The 14,403-nt window shown below is 42.6% G+C and overlaps 1 pseudogene; it reads left to right on the top strand.

Moving 5' to 3' along the window:
• The first annotated feature begins 4,116 nt into the window (after positions 1–4,116).
• Positions 4,117–4,234, top strand: LOC130880856 (U2 spliceosomal RNA; annotated as a pseudogene).
• Positions 4,235–14,403: the final 10,169 nt, after the last annotated feature.

A 14,403-nucleotide genomic window follows, 5' to 3' on the forward strand; every position in this document is an offset into this window, starting at 1 on the left:
AGTTGCTTTTGCTCTCAACATCTCCTCCTACACCACTTGTGCTCATTTTTCTCTACCACAGGAAGCATGTGAGACAAAGTATTTCCATTCCCTTCTCGTTTTATTTATTTATTTATTTATTTTTTTTTGTTTGTTTGTTTGTTTTTTTGGTTTTTCGAGACAGGGTTTCTCTGTAGTTTTGGAGCCTGTCCTGGAACTAGCTCTTGTAGACCAGGCTGGTCTCGAACTCACAGAGATCCGCCTGCCTCTGCCTCCCGAGTGCTGGGATTAAAGGCGTGCGCCACCACCGCCCGGCTCCCTTCTCGTTTTAGAGCAGTGTTTCTCAACCTGTGGGTCACAACCCCTTTGGAGGGGGAAATCATATATCAGACATTTATATTGCAATTCATAACAGTAGCAAAATTAAAGTTATGACATAGTAATGAAAATAATTTTATGGTTGGGGTTTACCATCACATGAGGAACTGTATTAAAGGGGTCTCGGCATTAGAAAAGCTGAGAACTGTTTGAGCAGAATGTGATTTGTATTCTTCTGCCCCAGAACAGAAATCTGCTACAAGCAAGAGGAAATATGTCTGCAGATGTGTCCTGCAGCCCCAGATGTTTACAAATCTTTCTTGTGTGTATTTTACAGTCCTACTGAATGCTTTCAAAATCATATTTTTGGGCACCAATCCCAACAAATGTGAGTTTTCCCAAATCTTTTCTTACCTACATCAAATTAAAGACCATTTCACTCCCTCTTTTTCTCATCTCTCAGCCCAAAGAATGTCATCTCCATTGGCCTTACCTAACAACCTCGGCAGTTTGTATATGGTGTGCCACCTTTCTCTTTCTAGGTGCCTCCTTGTTATCTGTGCTTGTTTGTAGTTGGTTTCTTTTGGTTTCTTTTGACTCTTTGGGGGCCCACCACCTAACTCCGAAGTAAACACATGGAGACTTATTCTCATTTATGGATGCCCAGCCTTAGTATGGCTTGTTTCTAGCCAGCTTTCCTAATTTAAGTTAATTAACCAGTTTTTCTTCTTCTACATTTGCCTCTGGGCTTTTTACCTTTCTTTATCCTTTATGTCTTTCTCCCCTTCCTACTCCATGGCTGGTTGTGTGGCTGGGTGGCTGGCCCCTGGCATGCTCCTCTCCTTTTCATTTTCTCACTTCTTGCTCCTTCTTTTATTCTTTCTAGGCTGGATGTCTCCTCCTATTGATTCTCTCTGCATGTCAGCCCCACCTGTTTCTCTCTCCTGCCTAGCTAGTGGCCGTTCAGCTCTTTCCTAGACCAATCAGGTGTTTTAGGCAGGCAAAGTAACACAGGTTTACAGAGTTAAACAAATGCCACATGAAAGAATGCAACACATTTTTGCAACATTAAACAAATATTTCAGCCGGGTGGTGGTGGCGCACGCCTTTAATCCCAGCACTCGGGAGGCAGAGACAGGCGGATCTCTGTGAGTTTGAGGCCAGCCTGGTCTACAAGAGCTAGTTCCAGGACAGGAACCAAAAGCTACGGAGAAGCCCTGTCTCGAAAAATCCAAAAAAAAAAAACAAAAAAACAAAAACCCAAGTATTTCATAGCATAAACGAACATAACACATCTTAAACGAATATCCCACAACACTTGATTTCTATGGCATTCCAAAGAGAGGAAAGGAAGGAGGAAATTCCTCTTCCTGCCACTTCCGAGGGAAGCCCAGCTATGAGTTAGGACATCACTGTAATCTGCTCATGAATGCCTGATTAGTGTAGAACTTTAACCAGAAGGCAGAGACAGTGAAGGTTTTAATACTGGAATAGTCTTGGTGTTGGGTTTGATAGATGTATAAGATCTTGATAAGTTCTTTAACTAGTTTCTGCTTTTAGAGTCCCATTATTTCATTTTATTTCCATCAAATGGGATGAAAGCTTGGTTTTAGTCAGGGAGAGATTTTAAACTTGATATTGGCCTTCCCTAGATTTAGAGAACTTCTGAAATTCCACTAGATAGAGTAACTTTCCCTTCCACTCCTTCATCATAATTTTCCCAGAGAATCTGTTTCTGGTTAGCTGTGGGACTCCATTCTCTCACATCTCCAGACTGCGGAAAGTCCTTTGTTGACTCTCATGTGTATCCTTGATCCCTTGCTCAGATACACAACCTTTCTCTTCCTAGTTCACAACTGCATCATCAGTTACCTGAACAACACAGGCTGGATAGCTTATAAAAAACAAACAAACAAACAAACAAACAAAAAACCAGACGTTTATTTGGCACATGATTCTGGAGGCTGGGAAGTCCAAGAACGTGATACCACATCTGCTCAGCATGTGTGAAGGCCATGTGATGAGGCAGTACCGCATATCAAGGCAACGTGTGTGCTAACTTGGATCTCCCATCTTTCAAAGCCTTTTCTGTAATTGTGAGGGTTCCATCTTCATGACCTCATGTATCTCTAGTTAACCTCCCAAAGACCCAGGATTTTGGAGAGTATGTTTTACTGTGTGTTTTTAAACTTCCAGACTTTAGCACCTATGGCCAACCAGTGGAAGTGTTCTCAACAGCTGCCTTGTCTACATTAAACTTATTTTTAAGTTTGTTTCATCCCTCTTTTCTTTTAGTTTCAAAAGAAAACTATTTCATTGGCATTACATAACACTGAATGTGGCCCAGTTAGTTTTGTTTGTTCATCTCCTTGTCCATTTTTCTATTTACTCTACTTTTTATACAAGAGATTTTTCTTTCTTTGTCAAAGGAATGAAACTTTAGAAAAACCCAGGCTAATTACCTATGGCCTTTTCCCCCAAAATAGAAATCTCCTAAGAAACAGACACAAGGGTCAGTCATCGTTGTGTGAGGTTCAGACTTCACGGGGAAGGAGAAACATAAGTGCTATCACGGAGGTCAACTCAAGTGGTAGTTACAGAACTAAGAACCAGGTTAACTCCTTAGGGGATGGAGGCAGAAATGTGCATAAAGTACAGTAAAGACAAGACCCAAAGAATTTTGTACTTCAGTAGACAAAAGGGCATGGTATTCACCGAATATGTGCTACACGGGAGGAGGAAGAGCATATCAGTGGGGAACACTATGCGTTTAGAAAACCACAAACTTGAAACAGCTCACACCCTTGTGGAAAGTGCACATTCTATAGAGCTGAATCAAGGATGAGAAAGGTAGAAAATGAGGCTGGCAGCTCAAACAAGCATGAATAAAGAACACGATGAAAACAAGAATAAAATTGAGAAAGCAAGAATTGATGGTTAAGAAATCATAAAATATTGGGCTGTGGAGATGGCTCAGTAGGTAGTCTTGGGTTGTGGTATTTTATCACAGTAATAGAAAAGGACCTAATGCAGATCCTGAGAACTCAGCTAACAAGTAGGTTTAAATGCAGGGGCATCTGCAATTCTTGTCCTGGGGAAATGAAGACAAGAGGATCCCCGTTGCTCATTGGCCAGCCAGCCTAGCCCAATCAGGGAAGTCTAACTTAGATGAGTACCCTGGGCCTGAAAATCCTGGAGAACAATTGGAGAAGATCATTGTGGACTCACTCCAATGTTGACCTCTGACTTCCACAAGCATGCATACACCTACATGTGTAGTAAGGAGGCGAGCGGGCCTGCTTTTCGTCCCGCCCGGCTCCCACATGGTTAGCTTTACACCCAAAATAACAACACACAAACTGTATTTTTTTAAACACTGCCTGGCCCATTAGTTCCAGCCTCTTATTGGCTAATTATCATAACTTATTTAACCCATTTCTAATAATCTGTGTAGCACCACAAGGTGGTGGCTTACCGGGAAGGATTCTAGCCTACATCCATCTTGGGCCAGAGCTTCATCGCGTCTGCCTGAATCTGCTGCTTTCTCCCAGCATTCTGTTCTGTCTACTCCGCCTATCTAAGCTTCTGCCCTATCAAAGGCCAAGGCAGTTTCTTTATTAACCAATGAAATCAACACAAAACAGAAGACCCTCCCACATCATACATGCATGAATTTTCTCATACACATACACCACAGATAAGTTCCAGACCTGCCTGGGCTATGCAGTAAGTCTGTTTCTCAAACAATAATATCAAAAAATAAACCTGTTTGCTGTGTTGACAAGTAGTTCCGAGAGTTGTTTTTTCTTTTTCAAAGATAAAGGTGTCCCTGCTTTTGAGCAAAGATCAAGTGCAGTGTCTGCTCTTATCAGTTTAATATCTGATGTTCCTCTATCCAAAGAAATAGAAGAAGGGAAAATGAAATGGAAGAGACATAGAATGGGAAAAACTGAAGAAGGGAAAGGAGACAAGGCTCTTACACAGGAAAATTAAAAATATATAAAAATATTAGAACCTTGGGAGCTCAGTCTGGTGCTCCAGTGTGGGTCTCTCTCTCTATCTCCATCCATCGCTAGATGAAGGTTCTATGGTGATATGCAAGATATTCATTAGTATGGTTATAAGATAGGTTCATTTCAGGTTCCCTATCCTCAGGTGCCCCAAGGAACTAACTGGGGACATTGCCCTGGGCACCTGGTAGCCATTCCAAGTTCAAGTCTCTTGCCAACCCTTAGGTGGCTCCCTTAACTAAGATATGAGTTTCCCTGCCCCCCTATCCAACCTTCCTTTATCCCCAATCACCCCGATTTCCCCAGTTCCCCTAATCCTCTCATTCACACTTTTCTCTCCCCATCTCCCCTCACCCCTATCCCACCCCACCCCCAACAAGGAAGTCAGGACCATGAGGGATGCACCCACCCACTGAGACAGTGGGGCCGATCTATTGGGAGCTCACCAAGGCCAGCTGGACTGCGACTGAAAAACCAATGGATAAAACCGGACTCTCTGAACATGGCGGACAATGAGAGCTGACAAGAGGCCAAGGAGAATGGCACAGGGTTTTGATCCTACTTCATGTTCTGGCTTTGTGGGATCCTAGACAGTTTGGATGGTCACCTTTCTAGACCTGGATGGAGGGGGGTGGACCTTGGACTTTCCACAGGGCAGGGAACCCTGACTGCTCTTGGGACTGGAGAGGAAGGAGAAGAGGAGTGGGGGGAGGGGGAGAGGGGAGGGAGGAGGGGGAGGGAAATGGGAGGTGAGGAGGAAGTGGGAAATTTTTTTCCAAAAAATAAATAAATAAATAAATTTTTTAAAAAATTTAAAAAATATATATATATATAAATATTAGGGATATATTTGCAGAGTGTTCACCACTCTCAGGGTTAGAGGAGGTGTTGGGGATAAATAGCTGTGTGAAATACATGGCTTCCACACACAAGTTTCTATTTGGCATATATGATTTCAAGGTAAAATACAACCCAAACTAAGAGTGCTATAACAACCAGGAGTTGAACGAGGGGTGATAGCAAGGTCAAGGAACAAGTTGAGGCTGGGTATAAAACTGGGGAGGTTTTCTTATGATATGACACCCAGATCAAAACCTGGAATGGGAATTCTTCAAGCAGGGTGTTTGGAAAAGCAGCTGGGTAGAAAGATCAACTTATATAAGGACCTCAAGTCAGTAAAGAGCATGCTCAGGCTCATGTAAATAGGTCAACAGGGTTAGAGAAAACAAAGGAAGCTGAGGTCCAAGGCTCTCAGGCAGAGTGACGCATTTGAGCAGGATGAAGAAGGTGGGTCCTGGAATGCTGGGTTTGCAATTTTTAAACTAAAATTCTCTGGGGTAAACCTTGTTTTGGTCATCATATTGGTGGTCATCACAGTGGCCACTATCTGAAAAAAATGAATTAAAGAAGGAAAGGGATATTTTGGAGCACAATTTCAGACATGTCAGTTGACATTCTATTGGCTCCATGGATTCTGGACCAGTCCTGCGATGGAACATTCTGGTGAGGAGCAAGAGATCTGTAGTGTTTCCTCCTCAAGGAGGCTGGGAGTCAAAGAGAGAAACAAGAGGGGCCAGGACAACTTCAGAGGGCAACATGCTTTTTTTAACCAGACCCCACTGCCCACAGTTCCACCTCCTCCCAAGTCTGTTTATAGATTAATCTACTAAGGAAGACAGAGCCCTTACCATCCGCTCACTCTTCAGAAGTCTACCTGTGAATGCTGCTTGCATTTGGGAGCAAAGCCTTTAATATACAAGATTTTTTTGATATGAACATTTTATATACAAATTTTTAAAATAATTCTACTTACCGACCTGAGAAGAACAGGATGGAACCCTCAGTAGCACGAGGGTGGTAGAGATGGAGGGAAATGGATGGGTCTAGAAGCTTTTCAGAGAAGGTTAAATATGATGGTGATGATGGTGCCATGGTTTAAGAAACCTCAAAACTTAAAAACAAATATCACATTGATAGATATCAATGCCTACATGATAGGTGTGGAAAGAAGTAAGGCCAGAGGAATAACCAAGAATGTTGCAGATTTCCCTGGCTTTGGAAAGTGGGGATAGAAGCATTAACGATGAACTTAAAATTTAAAAAAGACACTTGAATGATGTGGGGTTTGTTCTTTTGGCACCAACTGTCAGAGCTTGAGTTGATTGCTCTTAGTCACGTGGGAATAAGCCTTGCTGCTTTCATCCTCTCCCTCACTGGAGTGCAAATAGAAACTGTGTCCCGTGGTAACTTAAACGCAATCAAGAGAATATTTGAAAGTCAGGTTCAGACCTCCAAAAGGGATATTCCTTTGCTGAATAGTTAGGACTGTGGGAAAAAAAGAAAAACAGGGAGCCTGTGTTACAGGTGGCATCTATCCTGCATTCCAAAGACATGTCAAAAAATGTGTTTTTCTTGCCCCCCACGTCTCAGCCTGCAATATTTAATCCAGGGGAAAACATGACTGAATTATGAAGTCCTTTCAAAACTAGACATTTGACACATCTGTTATAGAAACCTTATAAAAAGCACACTGGCTGCCTGTAAATTTTATAATTATGTTAATTCAAACTCAAAGACACTCCCATGAATTTTTTAAGGAATATTTCCAACTCAGATCAGAGAGCTCGTTCTGCCTGCCATTGAGATATGGTGAATATTTGCTGTGTGTGCTAAATCCTCTTCTTTAACTGCCTATGTCAGGAGAGCTGAGGACTAGAATGAAGATGAGCATGGAAAAGAGAATATGAAAGCATATTAAACATTGTATCCATAATCCAGAGAGACCTCAACCAGACATCTAGACAGTCAGGATCCTGCTCTCTACCTCCCCCAACCCAAATGGATAGCTTCAGCATGGACCACTGAAATCAATCAGCCCACAGATGGTTTTCCAATATCCATCCGTCCATCCATCCAACACATTCTTATTCAGAAATACTATGAGTGAGGCATTTTTCATAGACATTTGGGGTGTATAAGTTAACAAAAGTGATGCGCATTCCTCGAGTTGTTGACTTTACATCCTAAAGGGGAATGACAAGCCATAAAAAAAATGAACAATCAACACAAATATACAGCACCGTGGATTTACAGGGGAAAGCTATCACACAGCAGAAGGAAAGGAATGGCGGGCAAAGCAGCCCCACACTCCAGAGAAAGGTGTGGTCTGCAACTTAAGCAAGACAGCAGGAAAGCTCTGTGGAGATAATCTGAGACAGCCATGTATATGAGCCTAGGAATCTCTAGAAGGGAAGGCTAGCTGACTGCAGCTTCCATTTCCTTCCAAATAATCCAGATTAATCTAAATGGGATCTTCAGCAAGGCGTGCTACCGAGTTCAGAAACTGGGTGCTTTGTTTGCTGCCCACTAATAGGCTCTTGACTTCAAACTATTTGCTCTCTAACAGTCTGGATAAAACCTACACACTCTAATCAGCACCCCATGTCCTCGGAACCCCCTCCAAGTCCTTACAGAAATACAGCGTCAAAGGCGTCATGGGATTGTAGGCTGGTACCTTCCTTCATCTTACATAATGGTCACTATTAACATTTAGAGACTGCCACGTGACAGATGTGGATCACTGCAAATAACATCTGTGAACCTCAGTGTTCTTGTCTGTGGAGTAAATGAAGGCAACAATAACTGGCTAGGATTCTCATCAGTGTTTCCAGAGAAGTCCTATGCGGAACACTTAGCATTGTGTTTGGCATACAGTAAGCACTTAAAGTTAGTCTTGGATGGTGCACACTTCAGTGCCGTATGTTTGTCTCTGTTTCTAGTTTACCAATGCTTTACATAGAGCATATCGTATGTAAATAGGGCTTTAGGTAATGGAAGGCAGTTTGTCCAAGAATATTCAGGGAGATGTACTCAAAACCTGACTGGAAAATTTCTTGTCTAGCTGGAAAGTAACCACCCACCCTTTCACTAAGATGAAAAGTTATAGATCTCTCTTTCTCTCTCTCTCCCCACCTCTTTTTCTCATTCTCTCTGTCCCCCTTCTTTCTGTGTATGTCTTTCTCTCCCTCTTCTTTTACACACACACACACACACACACACAACCTGATCAAATCTGCTACTTATACAGATTATTTTCTGACCCATCTTTTCAAAATATTTTCTTATTGTGAAATTCAGACCTTGTAGTGGTGACTATTGTCAACCTGACTATATTGAGAAGCAGCCAGATTAATGAAACTCATTCTTTCGTGTGTCTGAGGACACTTCCAGAGATGATTAGATGATGAAGGCTTTGATTTAGTAAATGGATTAATCCACTGACAGATTCAAAATTTGCTTAGATAGGGTCAGTGTGATGGCTCAGGAGGTAACAGTGCCTGCTGCCAAGCCTGGCAACCTGAGTTAATTCCCTGACCCCACATGATAGGAGACAACAGATTTCTATGAGTGGTTCTCTGACCTCCACATGCACATGAACATCATGGAACACATGCAACAAACACACACACACACAGAGAGAGAAAGAGACAGAGACAGAGACAGACAGAGACAGAGAGAGACAGAGAGAAATTGATACTAAATTTTTGAATAGGATTATGAGGAGCTGGCAGAACTGTGGAAAGTGGGGTGTAGTTGTTGAAAGTAGAACACTGAGGGCGTGTCCTTGTAGAGCCAAATTTTAACCTGACCTCTTATGTCCACTCTCTATTTCTTGTCTTCTAGGAGGTGAAGAATCTCTTGGGCCACATTCTCCATCTGCATTGATATATTCATCCTAACACCAGGATCCACCCCTCAAGTTGTTTCTGCTATGTATTCAATCACAGTGTCACAAAAGGAATTAGCAGGTGTAATGGTAATAAAATACCTGTCTGGTGTGTGTGACTGTAAGAGAAGAGTGGAGTGTGAGTCTATGTCTAGAATGGCTTCACCAAGGGAAGCAAATCTACGTTTCCAAATTCTTTGCCGAATGGGTACAAAGGCAGGTGCCAGTTTGAAAAGATGATCCCCCAATTTCCTTGCTTATGATGCTGTGGGCTTTAAGAACCACACACTAGTGATGCTGAGGTCTTGCTAGTGTGCATTTGTCCCTGGGGTTAATGTACAAAATCTGTTGCTGCCCAGGCTTGCTGACGTCTCATCAAGACCTGTGTGAGCTGTGGGCCTCTCTGAGCTGCATAAAGTTGAAGAACCTGTGAGTGGAAGCCACACTTCAATGCAAGGGCGGCTGGTGACACAGACATTCTTGCTGTGAGTTGCTCCGGGTACGGGTGCTTGGTGAAGAGGCTAGCTCACTGTGTTTCACTCAAGGTCAGTAAGCTATAGTCTGCAGAGCAATTCCAGCCCATTGCCTCATTGGTAAACAAATTTTATAAACAAACCTTAGGAGTTGAGTCCTCCTTCTGCAAAGGTCCTGGCTGATTAAGTAAATGTCTACAGTCACCCAAAGATCTGGTGCATTGTCCACCACCCTAGTACAGAAGTCCGTGACCTACAACAAGCGTTTGCAAACAACCTTCAGGATGATTCTGGCCTTCCTTTGTTTTCACCAATACACTTTTACTGAGATGTAACTTTGCCCCGCTAGTTTGTGGATGCATTCTAGCCACATTTACGCTTGACAAGCTGTGGTCACAGAACCCTAAAAACTGCTCCCTGGCCCTTCACAGAAAATGATATTGGCCACAGCTCTAAGACAGTGGAGGTTGCATAGCATTTGTGCTTCAGCAAGTTTTGGGGGTAGCTGGAGAGATGACTCTGAGGTTAAAGAACATTGGTTGTTCTTACGGAAGACCTGCAGTTAGATCTCAGCACCCACAACGGCCTCCTGTTTTGGCTCTTGAAAATCTTGCACCATCTGTCCTCTGCGGGTACCTGAATACATGTGGTACACACAAACTCATACAAGCCTGTGCATGTACACATAAATAAAAATGTCAAAATAAATATTTATTTAAAGGCAGTCGAGAGGGGGGGTATGCCCGTCCCGAAAATGCAGCAGTAGCTAGACATACACTGAAGAGGACTCTGAGACAAGCATTGACCCTAAGGGCAGCAATCTTGTTACAGTAGACACACACGTACTCATTTTTGGTTTTGCTGTACTGGTTTTTGATTTTGTTTTTTTTTTTTATCTTGAAACATGATCTCACTCAAGCTTGCCTTAAACTGACAACCCCCTTCTCAGCATCCAGAGTTCCAGGAAGACATCCTTTGTCACATTTAAGTGGTCATGCTAATGTGAGATGAAATGGTCTTATGAACTTTTAGAAGCAAGGTATCTCAGATTGTTCTCAAACTTGTAATCCCCTGTTGCAGGTTTCTGTTGCTAGAAAGACAAGTGTGGGTGACCCTGACTAGCCTTGGTATTATAATTTTTGTAGTATTTAGTTTTTAACTTTGCTCTGATTTTAGAGTTGTATGAGAACAGAATAACACAGGGGGCTTGGCAGGATAATCTCCAATGTTTGCCTTAACATTTGAATAAAATAATTTAAGTGGTTTTTGAACTCCAAAGTTTGGAGAGATGGTTGATATGACCTGCATTTGAGAAGGCTCAGCACATCTCCCCTGCCCTTGCATCTCAATGTGGCCCTCCCTCTGTCTTCTCTCCGCACTCATATATATTCTAAGTGGGGACAGCAAGCTTTCAGAAAGCATTTGCAAATGTTTCAGATAACCTGGGCAGACTAGATTTGACCTATGGGTCAAAGTGGACCAATCCCTGACCTTTACTCGTGGATGTATCATATGAAATACTAAATTATATTGTATTCCTCTTTAGAAACATGTTTGTGGCCTTGTCTTCCTCTCTCTCTCTCTCTCTCTCTCTCTCTCTCTCTCTCTCTCTCTCTCCTTGTGTATGTGTGGTATGCATGATATACATGTGTATATTTGCATGTGTATGAGCACACATGTGTAGGTGCCTGTGAGTGTGACTGGGGGTTGAGTTTGGGCATCTTCATCTCTCTTGACCTTACAGATTGAGAGTGTCTCTCGCTTCAACCCAGACATTACTGACTTGGTTAATCTAGCTAGACATTTTAATACTGAGACCTTCTGCCTTCACATTCTGTTGCATGGCATTTTTTGTAGGTGCTGGGGATCCAACCCTGATCCTAATGCTTGCAAGCTAAGTGTTTTACTGTGGAGCTAGTCCCTCATCTCTGGTCTTGTATGTTCTATATCTTAAGCCTTTTCACCCACACAAGACTGCCATTCCTTCAGAATACTATCCCATCTGTGTTTCCCCCTAATTCTCCATGACATTTATGCCCTGACACAGTAGCCTGGGCACTGTTCTCCTGTTATTCTGTTGTTACGGTTATGTGGCCATCCAAGCTCTCTCCACTTCCCAGAATTCCCTAAGCCCCTCCTCCTTTCACTTGGCATAATTCTGTGTTCTCTGGACTGCTCTGTGCAGTGCCCTGGATTTCCCAAGCACAGTCAGCTGCGTGTTCCTCCACTCTCAGGCCTCAATACTTCTATTATACACAGCACTTAATATGTAGAATTCTAATTACTTACCTAAGTGTTTGATTGCCCTGATCACCTGGGCTTTTTGAAAGCAAGAATTATGGCAATTCATCTCTCTCTTCCTAACATCTAGCACAATATCCTGACACCAACTGGATGTTCAACAAAGATTTGCGTAGTGAATGCTCAAGCAATTATTAGTAATAGAAATAATAGCTCCCACTTATTGAGCGCTGTGCTCGCGGCAGCCACTGAGTTGAAGGTTTTGTCTACATGATCTGAGTTAGTGTATCAGTTCCAAGCATTTCTCCTCATACTTAGTTTTTAAAAATTAGCTTACAACTCCCCAATTTCACCATAAAGGTACCTATAATCAATACCAAAATGTTAGGCATCAGCGAGGCTGGTGGAGACAATATCTGGGTCCCTTAAGTCACATTGAATCTGCCTTGCAATGACATCCATCTTTATCTATGTATGATTTAGTGTCCTTGTGCTCTACATGAAAAAAAGCTGACCAAATTCTTATTAAAGAAAAGATAAAAATAAAATCTTGGCATTTCGGCAGATTCTGCTTCATCCTCGTCACTGGGTACAATTAGGGGTATGCCCTGCTTTTAGAGGAGTTCTAGAACGCAAATGAGCCCCAGTCGAGTGGAAGAGGACCCCAGAGACCTGACTGTGCATTCTCCTCCGGGCTGGGTGGCAAGAGAGTCCCTTTGTTTGGCTGTGGACGCTTTCCAAATTTAGAGAGCCCTAATGACTCTTCAACTGCATTACGTCCTGAGGATAATTAGTGATGCAGTTGCTGCTCTATTCAACACCAATCAATCAGTGCAGATACACAGAGCTTGCCACATATCCAGAATGCAAACCCAGTCTGGGGAGGACAAAGAAAGTATTACAGCCAAAGTTCCATGACAGAAACCCATAATTCTGGGGGGTTGCATTTAGAAGGCACTTGTTAGCACCTGAGCTGTTGCAATCTGTTGTTGTCTTGTTTTTCAGCAGCTGGAACTGTGTGGTAGGAAGGTCTTTGTACTGAAGTACCACAAATAAGCCAAACAGGTGAGGCATGGAATTTCTCTGCATTTGTGAGCATGCACTATTTTTTCCTAGCAAGATATTCCAGAGTTACTTCTCAAAACTGTTCCCTGGAGCCTATCACATGATTGGAAGAACACTGCCACGTTTGGTCTCAGTGTAGAGCATGTGTAAAGACAGTTTTGCATTTGCACTGGCTGGACAGGAAGGCAGGGCTCCAACCTCCACGGCAAGTGAGTTGGCAGTTCTTGGGATATGCTACTAAGGGAGATCTAGGGCAACGTGAGAACAAAGAGCTGACTGACATCAGAACTGCTGGGGACTATACGTGGAAGCAGAGTGCTTGACACTGGAGCCTGTGGAACTAAATACACTAATCAGTGTGGGACACTTAACCCCAGGCCACATCACCATAAGCAGTGTCTCTGCATGGCCTGGATGGCCAACAGTCTTAGTCTGGATGGTCCACAGAGATGATTTTAAAAAGGTATTTCTGTAAACTTTAAAACAAAGTCTCCAAGATTTTTGTGCTCCTGAGAATTTTAAGGCTTCAGACCTTCTGAACTCATTCTGTATATCAACATCTACACCCAAATGATAGATGGAAATATAGATGATGGATGGATGGATAAAGATAGATAGATAGATAGATAGATAGATAGATAGATAGATAGATAGATGATAGATAGATAGGTATGTGTGTGGCTAGAGAGAAAGACGGAGACAGAAAAAAGCTGAGGAAGAAGGACGCACGTGGACATGTGGACATTTCTGATTAGGGAGGACAACAGTCATTTCCACTGGAGAACTCAGGCTTTTTTTGAAGACTTCACTTAAATAGGCATGGTGCATCTGAGCAGGTACATGTGCAAGGTTCACCCAAAAGCATTAACTTAATAATCACAACAATCTGCAGTTAGAGCCAGTCCTCATGGAGGAGGATGGTGAAACTCATCAAATAGCACATGCAATAATAGATAGAGGGAAGGAGCAGAGTTCAAGTTCATGGCTGTCAGTAGCAAAGCAAAGGGGCTTCCATTATCGCTCCGTTGGCTTTCTGCAAAAAAAGCTCTTCCTTGCCTCTCCTTCCGGCCCTAAGCAATGGTGAAAGTGCTTACGGAGAGGTGAGAAGGAGAAGGAGTAGAGAAAGTAGGAGCAAGACAAGTGTCATTCATAAAATTTCTTGTCAACATAAAAATCAAACTGGGGATAATTTGAGGGGAAAGGTGGGATCCCGCAGGGTTTGTTTCTGTGAGGTTGTTTTGATTTTTTTAACGTGGAAGAGCTGAACCAGAGAGGAGGCTCCATGGTTAGGAGCGAACACTGAGTGCTCTTCCAGAGAACCTGGGTTCCATTCCCAGCACCCAGTTGAAAGCTCATAATTTGTAATTCCAGTTCTAGGGGATCTGACACCATCTTCCGGCCTCTTCAGACACTGCATGAATGTGGTGCACAGGCATATATGTGGACAAGTCAGCCTTATGCTTCGAATGCACACAAATAAATCTTTTAAAAGACAAAATAACTTATCTACTAAATTTAAACAAAAAAATGTTTAAGGTCAACCAAAGACACTGCCTTTTCCAAAATGTCATATATATTGAAACACATGCTG

Source organism: Chionomys nivalis, chromosome 8, assembly GCF_950005125.1.
Source record: "Chionomys nivalis chromosome 8, mChiNiv1.1, whole genome shotgun sequence".
Lineage (NCBI taxonomy): Eukaryota > Metazoa > Chordata > Mammalia > Rodentia > Cricetidae > Chionomys > Chionomys nivalis.